At 36.4% G+C, this 15,406-nt stretch overlaps 1 long non-coding RNA gene across 2 annotated transcripts; it reads right to left on the bottom strand.

Annotated features, from left to right (window-relative positions):
- Window positions 1–7,906: 7,906 nt before the first annotated feature.
- Window positions 7,907–13,647, bottom strand: LOC140630888 (uncharacterized). Of its 2 annotated transcripts, XR_012028577.1 has the most exons (4): window positions 13,516–13,647; window positions 13,066–13,132; window positions 11,498–11,599; window positions 7,907–8,419 (listed from the first exon to the last, which is right to left on the bottom strand). It is a non-coding gene; the product is annotated as an uncharacterized lncRNA (long non-coding RNA). The 2 variants fall into 2 exon arrangements; XR_012028575.1 differs by lacking the exon at window positions 13,516–13,647 and having other exon boundaries at window positions 8,282–8,419; window positions 13,066–13,203.
- Window positions 13,648–15,406: the final 1,759 nt, after the last annotated feature.

Raw genomic sequence — 15,406 nt, 5'->3', positions numbered from 1 at the left:
TACCCTCCTAAATAAAAGGAAGTAAAAATAAATTCATGCATCAATACAGAAATAAATATCTAAGGGAAATTAACCTATAACTGTTAAGTAAGCAGAAGGTGGTGGTCACTAATTAAGGAGAGATTTCTATAGATTTCCACATTTGGAGACATTAAGGGCAGATGAAAAGGACAGTACTATAGCCCAAAATACAACACCAGAAGACCACCACAGAGAGGGGCATAAACCTTGCTGGCCAGAATCCTGCTGGTGGGAAATTAAGCTCAAAGTCAACAGGTAGGATTAAGTTCTGAAGTGAAAAATGAAGCCCCAAATAGTGAGATTCACTGTAAGTTTGTATATGGTATATACAGGGTTCATTGAAAGTCTGTATAAGGTATATATGGAACAGGTGTATCAATTAGCACCCCTACCCTCCTTTCCCTCACCAGCCCCCAGAAAAAAGATGGCCTTTATTTACTCTCTTATATCAGAGCGCTCACTGTAGCATCACAGAATTGAATGAAATATCTGAAGAAAGTTAAGGTATACAATTTGAATGCTGGATCTTCAGAAAGCCTTTACCACCTGACACTTGGAGTTTCAATGGTCTGACAGCCAACCCCTATTTGTTCATCTTAAATGATGGTTGGCTAGTTCACACCACACCTGTCTTATAACACAGAGCTCCAAGGCAGAATTTCTACTCAAAACAGAGATCTCATTGGAAAGAATATCTGCTTATATAATAGCAGAAGGAACTCTAGTCATTTAAGAATATATATGGATATCCGGGTGGCTCAGCGGTTTAGCACCGCCTTCAGCCCAGGGTGTGATCCTGGAGACCCGGGATCGAGTCCCACATGAGGCTCCCTGCGTGGAGCCTGCTTCTCCCTCTGCCTGTGTCTCTGCCTCTCTCTCTGTGTCTCTAATAAATAAATAAAAACTTAAAAAAAAAGAATATATACAGATATCCAAAGATTATCAGGCCTTTGAGCAAAGCAAGCAGCATAAGAAAGAAAGGGGGGGGGGAGGGGAAAAGAAAGAGTCATAATCTGAAGTGAAACATACAATTCAAAGAACAAAATTAAAAAAAAAAACACTTTAATTTTCTAAAAAGTATTTCAGAAGTTGTTAGTGTAAAATAAGAATAGGATGTTATGAAAAAGAAACAACTGGAAAAGGAAAAAGATATTTTAGAGACTTTAGAAATTTTAGAGAATTTTAGAGACTTTAGAGATTTCCCAATAGTGAAAGAGAAATGGAAAATATGAGAGAGAAGCCAAGACATATTCTGGCTTAAGTTCTTTGTTTTTTCTTTTTTTTAAAGATTTATTTATTTTAGAGAGAGAGAGAGAAAAAGAGACAGAGAGCATGAGCAGAGGGAGGGGTGGAGGGGACGGAGAGGGAGGGGGAAGGATCCCAGGCAAACTGCACTGAGCACAGGGCCCCTTGTGGGACTCAGTCTCATGACCCTATGATGGTGACTTGAATGGAAACCAAGAGCCACTCACTTAACTGACTGAGCTACCTGGCTCAAGTTCTAATTATGAAGTATTCTGTAAGTAGAAGAGAATAAATGAGTAAGAAAAAACTTACCAAAAATGTTATAGAGGACTTTGTTGAACTAAAAGATACAGGTCTTCATATTGAAAAGTCTCATTACAAGACACAGACAATAAATTAAAACATATATACATCTAGATACTTGCTTATGAAACTGAATAAACCAAGAATAAAAAATAAATTTTAAAAAATATCCCAATTAGGGGTGAATATTCAAGAAAATTGAGAACAAAAAATTATAGGACACCAACAAAGAATATTAATGAGATAAGCATCAGAACTCTCTTTACCAGCACTAGATTCTAGAAAACAATAAAAAAATTCCTTAAAAATTATGAGAAGAAACTCATGTTTGACCTATCATTTTATCTATCAAACCAGACTATTAAGTTTTACAGGGAAAGCAGACATTTTCATTGAGATAGGGACTCAGAAAATTTATCACATTGTTAACTTTTCTTAAAAGATGAGCTTCAAAAATATAAGAATAAATAGAAAATACGGAAGTATAGATGGCTCCAATGCAGTAAATAAGAATGTCAGCATGACATTCTAGAGAGAACTTATCCAACTTTGCATACACACACACACACACACACACACACACACACACACACACAACCTCCCCCACCGCCAAAAAAGAAAACAACAGCAAAAAAGAACTCTGAGAGAAAGGCATCTGGTAAAAAAAGAAAAGAAAAAGTCAATCAGTACTAGAAGTCATTACCAAGATACTGGGAGAAAAACATTTTGGAGAAATTTAAGGCAAATTGTGAAATATATTTTTAAAAATGCAGTTAGAAACTCTAGGGAGTGAGGAAAAAGGGAGCTATTCAAGGGTGCTATTCAAGAAATTCATGTTGCAAATATAAAAAACAGAGCAAAATAAAATGTAACATTATTTTAAGCATCTGATAAAGTGAGAGAAAGGAAAATCCAATGGATTCTCTTACTGTGGCCTAGGGGTTCAGATACTAGACATGCAGAGAAGGAAATGAAATAAGGTCATTGTGACGCTTTTAAAAAAATATTTGTAAACTATTTGACATTTCTTATATCAAGAGGTGGGAACCATGTCCCTTCTCCTATCCTTGATTCTGGGTCAACCATAGCGACTCCCACTTAACCAAGAGAACAAGGAAGAAGTGGCACTGAGCAATTGCCAAAGTGATGATGGACGGCACACAGCTTTCTCCTCGTTCTCTTTGGACACTAACATTTGGACCCCTGAGCCATCATATAGGAAGTCCAAGTATTCTGAAGCCCAAGCCACATGGAAAGACTGTATCTAGATGCTCTGGCTCAGAGCCCAAGCTGAGGTCCCAGCCTCAACCCCCAGAGATGTGCATGATGAAGCCTTTGAAATGACTCCAGCTTTAGCCACGTTAATACTGCAATCACCAGAGAAAGCTCAAGTGAGATCACCCCACTGAGACTGTCCAGCCTTTGAGTCTTTTCAGCTGAGACCCCACACATTATTGGAGAAGGACCAAGTAGCCCCTGCTGAATTTCTAACAGTACAGTCTGTGAGATTAATAAAATTATTATTTTATGCTATTGTGTTTTTAGATGGTTTTTATGTGTAACATTGGCTATGGCCCTATGGAGAAGAAAAGATGACATGTTGATGATGCACACTTACAAAATTGAACAGAAGAATAATAGCAAATTGTGAAATAGCAAATATTGGAAAAAGGAGAGGGGAGGATGGACTAGTGTAAGTGAACTGAATCCTTACTTTATATATCCAGGAATTATTAAATAAAGTTGGTAAATCAATGAATGAAGATATAAAAGGATGCAAGCTATGGAAATGACCTATAGAAAATCTAAAATAGAAGCAATTTTTAAAAAGAAGCTTTTCCTGAAGCGTTATAACTAAGTTGGGATATAATGTTCAAGAAATAGCTCATACTCCTCATAAAATCATCTGTATTAATCGGTCATTGGGTACATGTATTACTTGAATAAAAAGTTACTTGAAAAATTAGAAATTCTTATTGTGGTTTTTAAGTTTTATTCATGACCTCCAAATGCAAAAAAAACGTAAAAGTTTAATGCAGCAAGATAGTATATATTCTTTTATCAAATTATTTAACTAAAAAAACACTAAGTCAATATTGTGGAAGAAGCAATTAGGCCAATGTTCTCAGATGTTGTTGATGCAAATGTGACTTGGTAAAAAAAAAAAAACAAAAAAAACACTGTGTCTCAGAAATGCAGGCTGGGGGAATAGCCACCATCTGTGCCAGAAGGAGCGAGAGCTCTGTGGGATCCAGGATCATACATCAGCAATCAAATGTCCCAGCCCAGAAGTGACACACTTCACTTCCATTCAGAACTCATTCCCCAAATCAGTCACACAGCTCCACTAAACCTATTAGGTGCCAGGAAGTACAACCTCTACCTTGACTCCAGAAAGCCAAGAACTAGTGACTGCCTCAGATTTTTGCACTGATAGGCAATATCTTTCAAACTATTGGTAAACAGAAAATATAAAGGAAATGTTTAATCTAAGTAAACTTCCAAGAACCTCGCCATTGAATTCATTTGATATATTCCCTCCCCTCCTTTTTTCCTCCCCTCTCCTGCTCCTTCTTTCTTTCCCTCTCTCTCTCCCTTTCTTCCACCTTCTCTACTATTGTTATTACTGGTAACATATAATCAGAAGATACTATGATTATGCATATAACAGAAGCTTTTGCTTCCTTAATTAGTTAAATTTTGTGTTGACCCTGTTTGTGATTCTTCTCACTGTCGGCTAAAGCTGACTTCCATCATTTATCAGCAGAGAAAATGAGAAGTGAATGTCACTACTGACAGTGGAATCACATCCTCAAGGTGTAGTTAAAGTTCTCATGGTTGCTATGTGACATTTTCTTTAAAAAATGAATTTAAAAGATATATTATCAGACATGATAAAGGTATCTCTCTCTCATGTCTTTTGTCTCTTTCATTCTGCAAAGTACCACAAAATTAATCCTCTTAAAGTACAGTTCTGATCATGTCATCATTGTACTGAAAATATTTCACCCAATCCACATCCCCTGCAGAATAAATTAGATTTCTCAGTCTGACATTCACTGTCCACAATAACCTGTCCTTAACTCAGCTGTTCAGCCCACCTTTCCACCATCTGCCTGTTAACATTCCAAATTCATAATAACTGCCCCAAATATGGCTGACATTTTTTTCTATTTCCATGGTTTTACTTATGCAATTCTTTCTGCCCAAATTCCCTTGTCTCCAAGACCATACCTATTTCCTGAAAACTCAACTTAAAGTCTGCCACCCCATCAAACTTCCTGGATAATTCTAGGGAAAAAAAGCACTTTCATCTCCCAAGACTGCACAAAACTTTATCCATATTTATAACTATAATTCAAGAAAAAATTTAAATCTCAGAATGTTTGTTAAAATTTCTAATCTACATTACTCAGAGGTAGCTCCAGAATTTCTTTATAAGAGTGATTTGGGAAATGATGAATAGCCATAAATGTTCTAGGAAAACTCTTAAAACTTGCATGGTAAGAACACGCTTGTTTTGGTTATTTTGGAAACTTGGTGGAAAAACATTATAGGGAAGATAAGACTTAAGTCTCATAAAGATCACCTATGTAACATCTCTGCTTCTATTAAAATGACAGAAAAAGCTTTGCTTTATTTACTTCTTTTTTTTTTTTTGCTTTATTTACTTCTTACACCCTCAAAGTAAGTGTTTGAATACACACACACAATCCTATCAATACAAGCAGAAAATATATTTAACAAAAGCCAACACTCATTCATGTTAAACACTGTCACCAGCTGTAGACAGTCAGGAACTTTCTCAACTCAATAAGTTTGTACCTACAAAACGCCTTACAGCTAACATGCTTAATGGTGAGAAACTCAAAGCTTTCCCACTAAGATCATATACAATAAAAGGGTGTTCCCTCTCACTACTTCCTTCAACATCATACTGGAAGTTCTTGCTAATGCAGTAAGGCAAGAAAAGGAAATAAAAGGTATATTGACTCAGAAGGAAGACACAATTTTCTATGAGCAAATTTGGAAGAATTGACCAAAAATAAAAGAAACAAAACAACTCCTATAACCAATAAGTGATTATAGCAAGTTTTCAAGATACAAGGTCAACGTACAAATTGCTTTTTTATATACGAACAATAAACTGATGTAATCTGAAATTTAAAACAATACCATTTACATTAACATTACCCAAATCAAAATACTTAGATCCAACAAAATGTATAAAAATATATATGTGGAAAAAAAACTAATGAATGAAATCAAAGAATAAATAAAAAGAAAGCTATTCCATGTTCATTGATAAGAAGACTCAATATTATCAAGACATCAGTTCTTCCCAACTTAATCTATAGATTCAATGCAATCCCAATCAAAATCTCAGTAAGTTATTTTATGGAATTACCAAATTGATTTAAAGTTATAGAGAGAGGCAAAAGTCCCACAAAAGCCAGGAAAATATTGAGGAGGAAGAACAAAGTTTGAGGACTGAAGCTACCTGACTTCAAGACTTACTATAAATCTATAGAAATCAAGGCAGTATGATACTGGTGAAAGAACAGACAATGAATCAATAAAATAGAATGGACAACCCAGAAATAGACCCCATACATATAATCAACTGATCTCTGACAAAGAAGCTAAGGCAATGCAGTTGAAAAAGATAATCCCTTTAACAAATGGTGCTAACAACTAGACATCCATTGTGCAAAAAAAGAAAAAAATAATCTAAATACGGAACTTGCCCCCTTCACAAAAATTAACTCAAAATGGATTATAGACCTAGATGCAAAATGCAAAACTAAATTTCCATAAGATAGCATGGGAGAAAACCTACATGACCTTTGGAATGGTAATGCCTTTTTAGATACAACACCAAAGATAAGATCCAAGAAAGAAATAATTGATAAGCTGGATGTCATTAAAATTAAAAACTTCTGCTCTGCAAAAGACAATGTCAAGAGAATGAGAAGACAAGCCATAGACTGGAAGAAAATATTTGCAAAAGACACATCTGGTAAAGGACTATTAAAGGTTATTCAAAATATACAAAGAATTCTTAGAACTCAACAGTAAGAAAATAAACTGCCCAATTAAAAAATGAGACAAAGATCATAACAGATACCTCTTCAAAGAAGACATAAAGGTGGAAAAAAAAACATGAAAAGATTTTCCACATCACACATCAGGGCAATGCAAATTAAAACAACAGTAAGGTGCTACTACATACCTATTAGGATGAACAAAATCCAGAAAATGACAACACCAAGTGCTGACGAGGATGTGAAACATCAGGAACTCTCAGACATTACTGCTATGAATGCAAAATGGTAAGGCCACTGGAAGTCGGTTTGGCAGTTTCTCAGCAAACTAAGTGTATTTGTACCAAACAATCAAGAAATCATGTTCTTTACTATTTACCCAGAGGATTGAAAAACTTATAAAAACCTGCACAGGGATATTTATAGCAACTTTACTCATAACTGCCCAAACTAAGAAGCAACTAGGTGTTCTTCAGTAGGTGAATGAGTTAAATAAACTGTGATATACCCAGACAATGGAATATTATTCAGCACTTAAAAAAATCAGCTATCAAGTCATGAAAAGAATCTTAAATGCAAATTACTAAGTGAAAGGAGCCAATCTGAAAAGAATACATACTGTTTAATTCCAACTATGCCACATTCTAGAAAAGGCAAAAATATAAAGACAATAAAAACATCAGTGGTTGGCAGGTTGGTGGTGGAGGGACACAAATAATCAGAACACAGAATTTTTAGGGCAGTGAAAATACTCAATGTATTACAATGATAGTTATGTGTCAGCAGTATACATTTGTCCAAACCTATAGAATGAATGTAAAATACTGAGCAAACCCCGATGTAAATTATAAACTTTGGGTGATTTTAATGTATCATGTAGGTTTATCCTTGGTAACAAATGTACCATTCTGGTTAAGTAATGTTGATAGCAGGGGAGGCTATGCATGTCCAGGCAGGAGGTATATGGGAAACATTTGTACCTTCTTCTTGATTTTGTTGTAAACCTAAATCTTTATTACACACACACACACACACACACACATTTATATATATATATATATTTTTTTTATAAATTTTTATTTATTTATGATAGTCACACACACAGAAAGAGAGAGAGAGAGAGAGAGAGGCAGAGACACAGGCAGAGGGAGAAGCAGGCTCCATGCACTGGGAGCCCGACGTGGGATTCGACCCCGGGTCTCCAGGATCGTGCCCTGGGCCAAAGGCAGGCGCCAAACCGCTGTGCCACCCAGGGATCCATATATATATAAAATGCTGATAGTGTCTAGTATTTTTTTTATTTTTTTATTTTTTATTTATTTTTTTTAGTATCTAGTATTAATTTGTGACAAAATAAAACAAAAACCCTTCAATCTAAGGGCACCTGCATGACTTAGTGGGCACCACCTGACTCTTGATTTTGGCTCAGGTCATGAGCTCAGGGTTGTAAAATGGAGCCCTATGTGGGGCTCTACACTCAGCAGGGCATCTAATATTCTTGGCCTCTCCCTCTGCCTCCCCCTCTCTTTCTCTCAAATAAGTAAATAAATGACATATTTTTTAAAAAAATCTTTGATCTATTCTGGCAAAAAGCAGAATGAGAACATGGGCTCAGATATTTAGGAAACACAATGAGTGTAGAACTCAAGAAATCAAATCAAATTGTTCCACTAGATTTCTATTTCTTGACATTTCTTTTCTCTATGTGGTTCTTCATTCTTAAAAGCAGCACTTCCTTAGGTGTAGCACAGATGCCTAAATGGCTATCAGCAATCCCAAGCATGTATCTTGGTCTTGTGGCAACTCTAGAAAAAAAGAGAGATGTTTCCTTAATAGCTCTAAGCAGACAAATCTCAGAGAGGACTTCAGTCTAGCATGATCATGGAAACCTGTCATTCTGGAAGATAGGGCCTCAGGGAGGACTCTGATTAACCAAGGCTGGGTCATGTGACTGAGAGTGGGACGTGATGGGTACAGAATGTGTAACCATGAAAAAGGGGGAATTTTGTTATCAAAACAAAACAAATGGGGAAGTGATTTGGGGTGAGCAAAAATGATAATTACACAAAATATATGTTAGCATATATGTAACTTGTATGCACACATTCATTTTATCTTGTGGGTATGCACACATGCAAGAATGTGTGTGTGTGTGTGTATGTTTTATTTACCTTATTTTTGTCATTGCTTTGGTTTTATTTATGACCTTAGGCAGTTACCCAAATTACAATATATAAGGAACTAGCCCCCACAAGTCTGCCTTCACTTCTGATACCAATGGCAAGTTTGAGGATTTCTGAAAACCATCCTCAAATGTAGTGATTCACTAAAATGAATCACAAAAGTTACTGAAGTCTATTTTAGTCATGGTACAGTTTATTAGGGGGAAAGATACTAGTTAAAATCAACAAGGAAAGGGTGCCCAGGTGTCTCAGTCAGTTAAGTGTCTGCCTTTGGCTCAGGTCACGATCCCAGAGTCCTGGGATCAAGCCCCATGTCAGGCTCCCTCCCTGAGCAGGGAGTCTGCTTCTCCCTCCTACCTCCCAGCCTATGTGCTCTCTCTCTCTCTCAAATGAATAAATAAAATCTTTTTTTTTTTTTTTAAATCAACAAAGGAAAAGACACATAGGACAGAGTCCTGGAGGCATCCAAATGAGGAATTTTCAGCTGTCCTCTTCCGGTGGAGTCAAGGACAGTATTCTCCTCTCCCAGCCATGATGAGTGGCAATACACACATGAAGTACCACCAACCAGAAAAGCTCAACCAGCCTTTGGTGTCCAGATACCATACTGATCACATACCTGTATGGCCAACCATTAGTCTCCCATCTTCTGAGAGATCAGGATAATACCTTTAGTCTCTAGTTCCTCTGGATGTCTGATACAATATGGGCCAAAGCCCCCATGAGAAATCACATTGTTAGTCTGTTCAGTGACCAAACCCCCAGCCAAAAAAAAAAAAAAAAAAAAAAAAAAAAAAAAAAAATATATATATATATATATATATATATATATATACTCTTACAGACAGGACATTTCAGGAACCTAGAGATCACCTGCCAGAAGCTGGGGGAAAGGCTTTGAGTCAGGTTCATTCTTTATAGCACAACAGTCTTTTCAGTGCCAAATCCAGGCAATGCCAACTCACTTTCCTGAAATAGTAGTTTCATCTATTCTCTTAAATTATTAACGAAAAATAGTATTTTAAAACTTCTCTACACAAGTCCCTGGTTATTATACAATGAATATTTCTTGCTTTATTCCAATTTCACTGGTGTGTAAAGAATTAATGAGGCACAGCTCGCAGATTGATGTTCATATTTATTAGTTTTTGTTCTTTTGCTAAACATGCCCTGTGTAATCTTTGATAATCGCTCAAGTTATTGAAAAAGAGTTTGCACAGCCTTAATATTATTTGCTTATTAGTCTGTGACAAACCATAAAATTTGATATTTTCACCATGACTACCTCATGAAATTTGCTCACTTTGTTTCTGATTAGCAACACACTTATAATGCCAACAACTTTTAGAAGTATTTTTTAGGAATATATGAATATACTTTGTTTTCATTTGAGATATCCAAGAGCAACTGAGAATGTTCTTCAACAACATAATCACATACATCAGCTTTGCCTTGAGGAACTATATCTAATACCTCTTCAATCTCATCCTGCTAAGTGAAACACTAACAGATCTGACACCTACCAGTGAGAATCTTCTTGAGATAATGTCTACACTGGAGATCCAAATTATGTGTTCAGCTGGTGCTAAAACTTTCCTTAAAATTTAGAATTTACCAGGGGCTTGAATGTATAAACCCCAATTCAATCAAGTCTGGCTATACTTCAGGTACTATGAATTTGACCTAAAAGAGAGATAGGTAAGCATCTATTTAGAATGTCAGACCTGTATGTGGCCTTAGAGATTATCCCCTATAGCCTTCTTTTTTTTAAAATGATTTTTAAAAAAGATTTACTTATTTATTTGAGGGGGTAAAAGGGAGAGGGAGAGGAGAAAGAGGCCCAGTAGACTCCATACTGAGAGTGGAACCCAACTGGGGGCTTGATCCCACGACCCTGAGATCACGACCAGAGCAAAACCAAGAGTCAGACACTCAGCTAACTGAGCCACCCTGGCACCCCATACAGCCTTCATTTTTATAAGTGAATTGCACAAGTTAGCTTTTGGCTAATAGCAAAGCCAAGAAATAAACCCAACTTTTTTGACTCCAGTTTTGTGCAGATACAAAAACTAAGGAGCTCTGTTATTTCTTTTTCCTGAACAAAAGGAAAGTAACTGAAGTCTGGCAATATTTACCAACCAGATAACTTTGTTAAAGCCCTGAGGCTAAGGATGAAGTTTTGGTTTGCTTTATTCAGTCCCTGTATATAACGTACAGTCAGGCCTTACAACGTCACTTTAAGAGGCTCCTTTTGTGATACTGAAAGGAGCTTCTAAAGAGAAAGATATATTCATGTAAAACTTCCCAGTTCCATTGCCCCGTGTGCTTAAGAAATGAGAGATTAAACTGCTACATCTTTATTGCATAGCAAAAGGCATATTTCCTTCTTTTTCTTCTTTTACTCAAAACAGGATTTCTCTAAGCAACGGTTATCATAATATGGGTGAACACATCTGTGCTTCACAGCTCATGACACCCCAGGGTGTGTTTATCTCCACTCTGCTTTTATGGCTCACGGCACTCCAGGGTGCAGCAAGTTCCTAATGGCTCTAGAAAGCACTGACAGTAATTTTTTACCACTTAAGACAGTTACTATCCCAGATGATGACTGCAAGTTAGATGGTATTCTGTTCTTCCTCTACAGGGCTTATCCCACATCATTTCATAATGCACATAGGATTACAGTCCCCAGAGACGTACCTTTGGACTAGAAAGATGACAATTTTCATACAAGAAGGTACCCAAAGGTTCATATTTCTTATTCAAATTTCATAGTTCACTCAGTGTAGATCAGGAGCTGAGCTAGAAGATGGTAAGATACAAAAATAAATGAGAAGCAGTACTTCCCTCAAGATCTTAGCGGCAATGACAATGATGTCTAAGCGTAACAACAGAAACCCATTTTTAGGATGGAAAGAAAGCACCTGCTGGAACTGGTGTTTGAGACTGACAGCAAGACAAGTGATTTCTTTTGTGTTTCAATTTTATTATATAATTCCCTGGGAAGCATCCATGGACCACTCCTTGAGAGCTGTCATATAAAGTCATATTTTATATGTGTCCATATGCATGAATATATGTTATCTGTATGTATCTATGTACGTACACATGTGTGTTTATATATGGTACACATGTAAGCAGGGATAGTTATCATTTTCTAGGCAGTAGTTCTCGTTTAACCACAGTTCAGCAGTAGCATTCTATAACGGCATCTTATACGACTGAAAGGATTATTATTTAGGACACTGACTTAGGTTGTGTCACCAAATTCATTTCAGCCAAAATGGTATCTCCAAAGCCCTGGAGATAGCCAACTAGAAATCTTAAACTTCTGTGATTCAGGCTTCCAAGCATTTAAATCTTTCCTTTCTAATTTATAACTTAAACAAACAAACAAAAAAAGATATCCAACTTTTCCAAAATCTCTATCTTCTCTTCCAGGCTAATTGAATTCACAATTTATTAAGTTTCATGTTACTTAAGTTAAAAACAATTATCCATTTTAACAAATGCCCACTGTGCATTTTTCCTCTCATTTATAAGTACACATTGACAACCAACAAATGTACTTATATGTCAATGGGGATATTTTGAAAATATTAAACCCCTCCAATTTAAATAGCCATTGAGCCTAAATGCTTAGTTTTTTCAGTCACCTTCTTATTCCTCATAGAATACACATTAGGAACGTGAATAGATCTGGTAGTTATGAATGTCTACCATGACAAACAGATTTGCAGAGAATCAACTCTGTGTCCAGGTTAGAATCAGTTATGATAATGTGCCCATTGAAATCAGAACAATGTGAGACTTTTCTGAATTTCCCTACAGCATCTAGTATTGGGCATGTATTGACAGTAAATACATAATTTTTAATCTGATTGGCTGAATAATGGAAATTGACTAAAGCTGATGAAAGGTTGGCAAATGAATGAATACCAACAGATAAGGAGTGAATTTAATGGTTTCAAACCATTAAATTAGGATGGCTGAAAAGGAAAGTGTCTACGTAATCTATGCTATCTCCAGAGACCTATAGGCCAAAGAAACAAAAGTAGTCAAACAAGGAAATAATGAATTACCAAAGAGAGATCAGAAATCATTATTAATTCATGTTTGGAAACATTTTATGGATGGGTCCTAGAAAAATAATATCCAACATCATATTTACCAAAGTATGTGCTTTATCTAATTCAGGGTAAATAAGAATTAAGAAAGTAAACATATTTTCAAAAAGTAAAAGATAAAATAAAATAGAACAAGCTTACCTGCTTATCTCATTGTTGGCAATCAAATAAAATAGAAGTTCTTGACGGTTTTCAGCCATTTCAGAATCTGAAGCAATATCAAGATGACTTACTTAAATCCTGCATATGAGTGACCATTTCTCACATTGAATTTATATATAATTCTTAGTCTCTCTCCATGAGCTTTTTTTTCTTCCTCTTCTACCCTTTTTATTCTTCTTTCCTGAACTTAGATGCCAGTGCTCCCTTATTGGACAATATACAATATTTCCAAAAATAAAAGTAAGTCAGCAAGAAAGGAAGAAACAAATGAAACCAACAACTGCACAACACCTGAAGTCACAGGACATTCCTATAAGGAAAAAAGTGAATAGTGCTAGAAAGAAAAAAATTTAAAAATTGAGTCAGACAACTGGTAGGACTGGTATGTTTTCCCCTTGCTGACATAGAATCTTACTGGTAGTCACTGACCTGTGGCTTGTGCCCAGTGGGAAGAGAGTCGGAGCGTGAGGAGGGGCCAGGCCGAATGAGACCCCAAGCAAAGCCTTGTCCCATCTCCCAGGGTTTAATATCCGTAGGCATACAGCCAAGTGGCTATCTGCAAGTGATATAAAGATGGGTAAAGTCTCATTAGGAATTTGTCTGAACTGGTTTTTCCCAGAGAGCACATGAGAGAGTTTCTCAGTAGTACTGAGCCATATAAGTGTTATGTATCAATAGAGCCCCGGTCGCTTAGCAGCACTTTTGCAAGAATACTTCCCCTTTATGATCAATAAATTTCATAGAACCGGGTATTTTTACTTAGGGGACTTTTCCCAGTGAGAGAAATTCTATTCTTATCAGCTCCTTTTATGTATGTACATAAAGAGAGATGTTTGTGAGTCTATAAAAAGTACCCTTGATCTTGTTTGATAGACTATATCCTCCTCAGAGTGAACAGGCTTTCAAGTGGGTGACTTTGCATTTGCAAATGAATGACAATGTGTGTGCCAAATCCTCTCCCCAGCCACAAAAGTAATGGGATGAGAGTTTTATTTCTGGAAGAGGATTTCAAAACAGGTCAGTTCTCATTTACTCCTCAGCAGGTGCTGCTAAAAAAACTAGGAAAAGTAAGACGTGGTCATTAAACACAGCAGACAAAACAATACGTACATCAATCAATGCCTAGAAATAGGCTTTGAAATGTTATTTATTACCCATTGTCATCAAAAATGCATTACTCTAATGATCAGCATATTATGAAGACAGGCATTTTGGAGATAAATTATAAGACGAACTAAAAAAGATTGCTATCGTCTTGGCAAAGAAAGGTAGTTAAATTTTTTTAAATCATATAATTGTTATGGAAAGAATCTGTATAAATCAAACATTTCAGAGAGATCAGGTTTTTATCAGTCACAGAAACCCTCTCCAACTTTCCACACAAAATCCTATCAAGATACATAATAAAGTTAAATTTTAAACCGTTTTAGTCAAAACCATGCCTTGTTCCTGAAGTTCTGCTCTATTTACTTGGCTGATATTGGTGTGAATAGATTAAAAGCGCCAATATGAAAGAGACTCTCAACCTTGTTTTCAGAAGTATTTATAGGTTGGCACCTGGAGGTTTGCACTAGCTCTTGGAAAGTCAATACAGAAATCTAGTGCATGTTCTTCTCTTCCTTCATTAGAGAAATTGACAGCTGAGAGGAGCCCTCTGGTTGTCTGACACCAGTACAAGCCATGTTAACAAATAGTTCTCACCGGAGGCAGCCACAGGCACCATAGCCTGAAATTCTCAGTACCACTTACAAATGATGTGATACTGTTGCTGCTCCTCTGTCCATTTAAAATGTTAAATTAAACATCACAACTTGTCCAGGGCTTCCTCTTCTACATCCATTTTTGTGATCAACATTTTGTATGGCAAATTACATCCTTCTGCATAAGCCAAGAATATGATCTTATCCAGAGTCCTAAAATTGATTTGCATTTTGTTTCCATCAGCTAGTGGCTACAACTAATTGTTGAGAATTAACAGACTTCTTGCCTCGGATTTCAATCCTTACACTCTTGTTCGGCTATGGGGTTTCTGACCTCTCAGTAAGCAGCAGTATTCAGATGCAGGACAGGAAGATAGATGCGAGGGAGGGGATACAATGGAACAGCTCTCGAGAGTTCCAATGGGGCACTTTCAGTAGAGGAGGGAAGATGGAAGAAATTGCAGGACTGGACTACAGTCAAGAAAAACAATAAAGGGAATGAGCACTGAAACCTCCAATCACCAAAGAAAGTGTGACCAAGGAAGAAGAATAGGAGGAAAAAAAAATGAGCAAGGGGCTCATTAAAAAGACACTAGGCTGGAAAAATCACCACATCATGC

Source organism: Canis lupus, chromosome 1 (assembly GCF_048164855.1).
Source record: "Canis lupus baileyi chromosome 1, mCanLup2.hap1, whole genome shotgun sequence".
NCBI lineage: Eukaryota > Metazoa > Chordata > Mammalia > Carnivora > Canidae > Canis > Canis lupus.
This window is presented reverse-complemented; position numbering and strand designations above follow the sequence as displayed.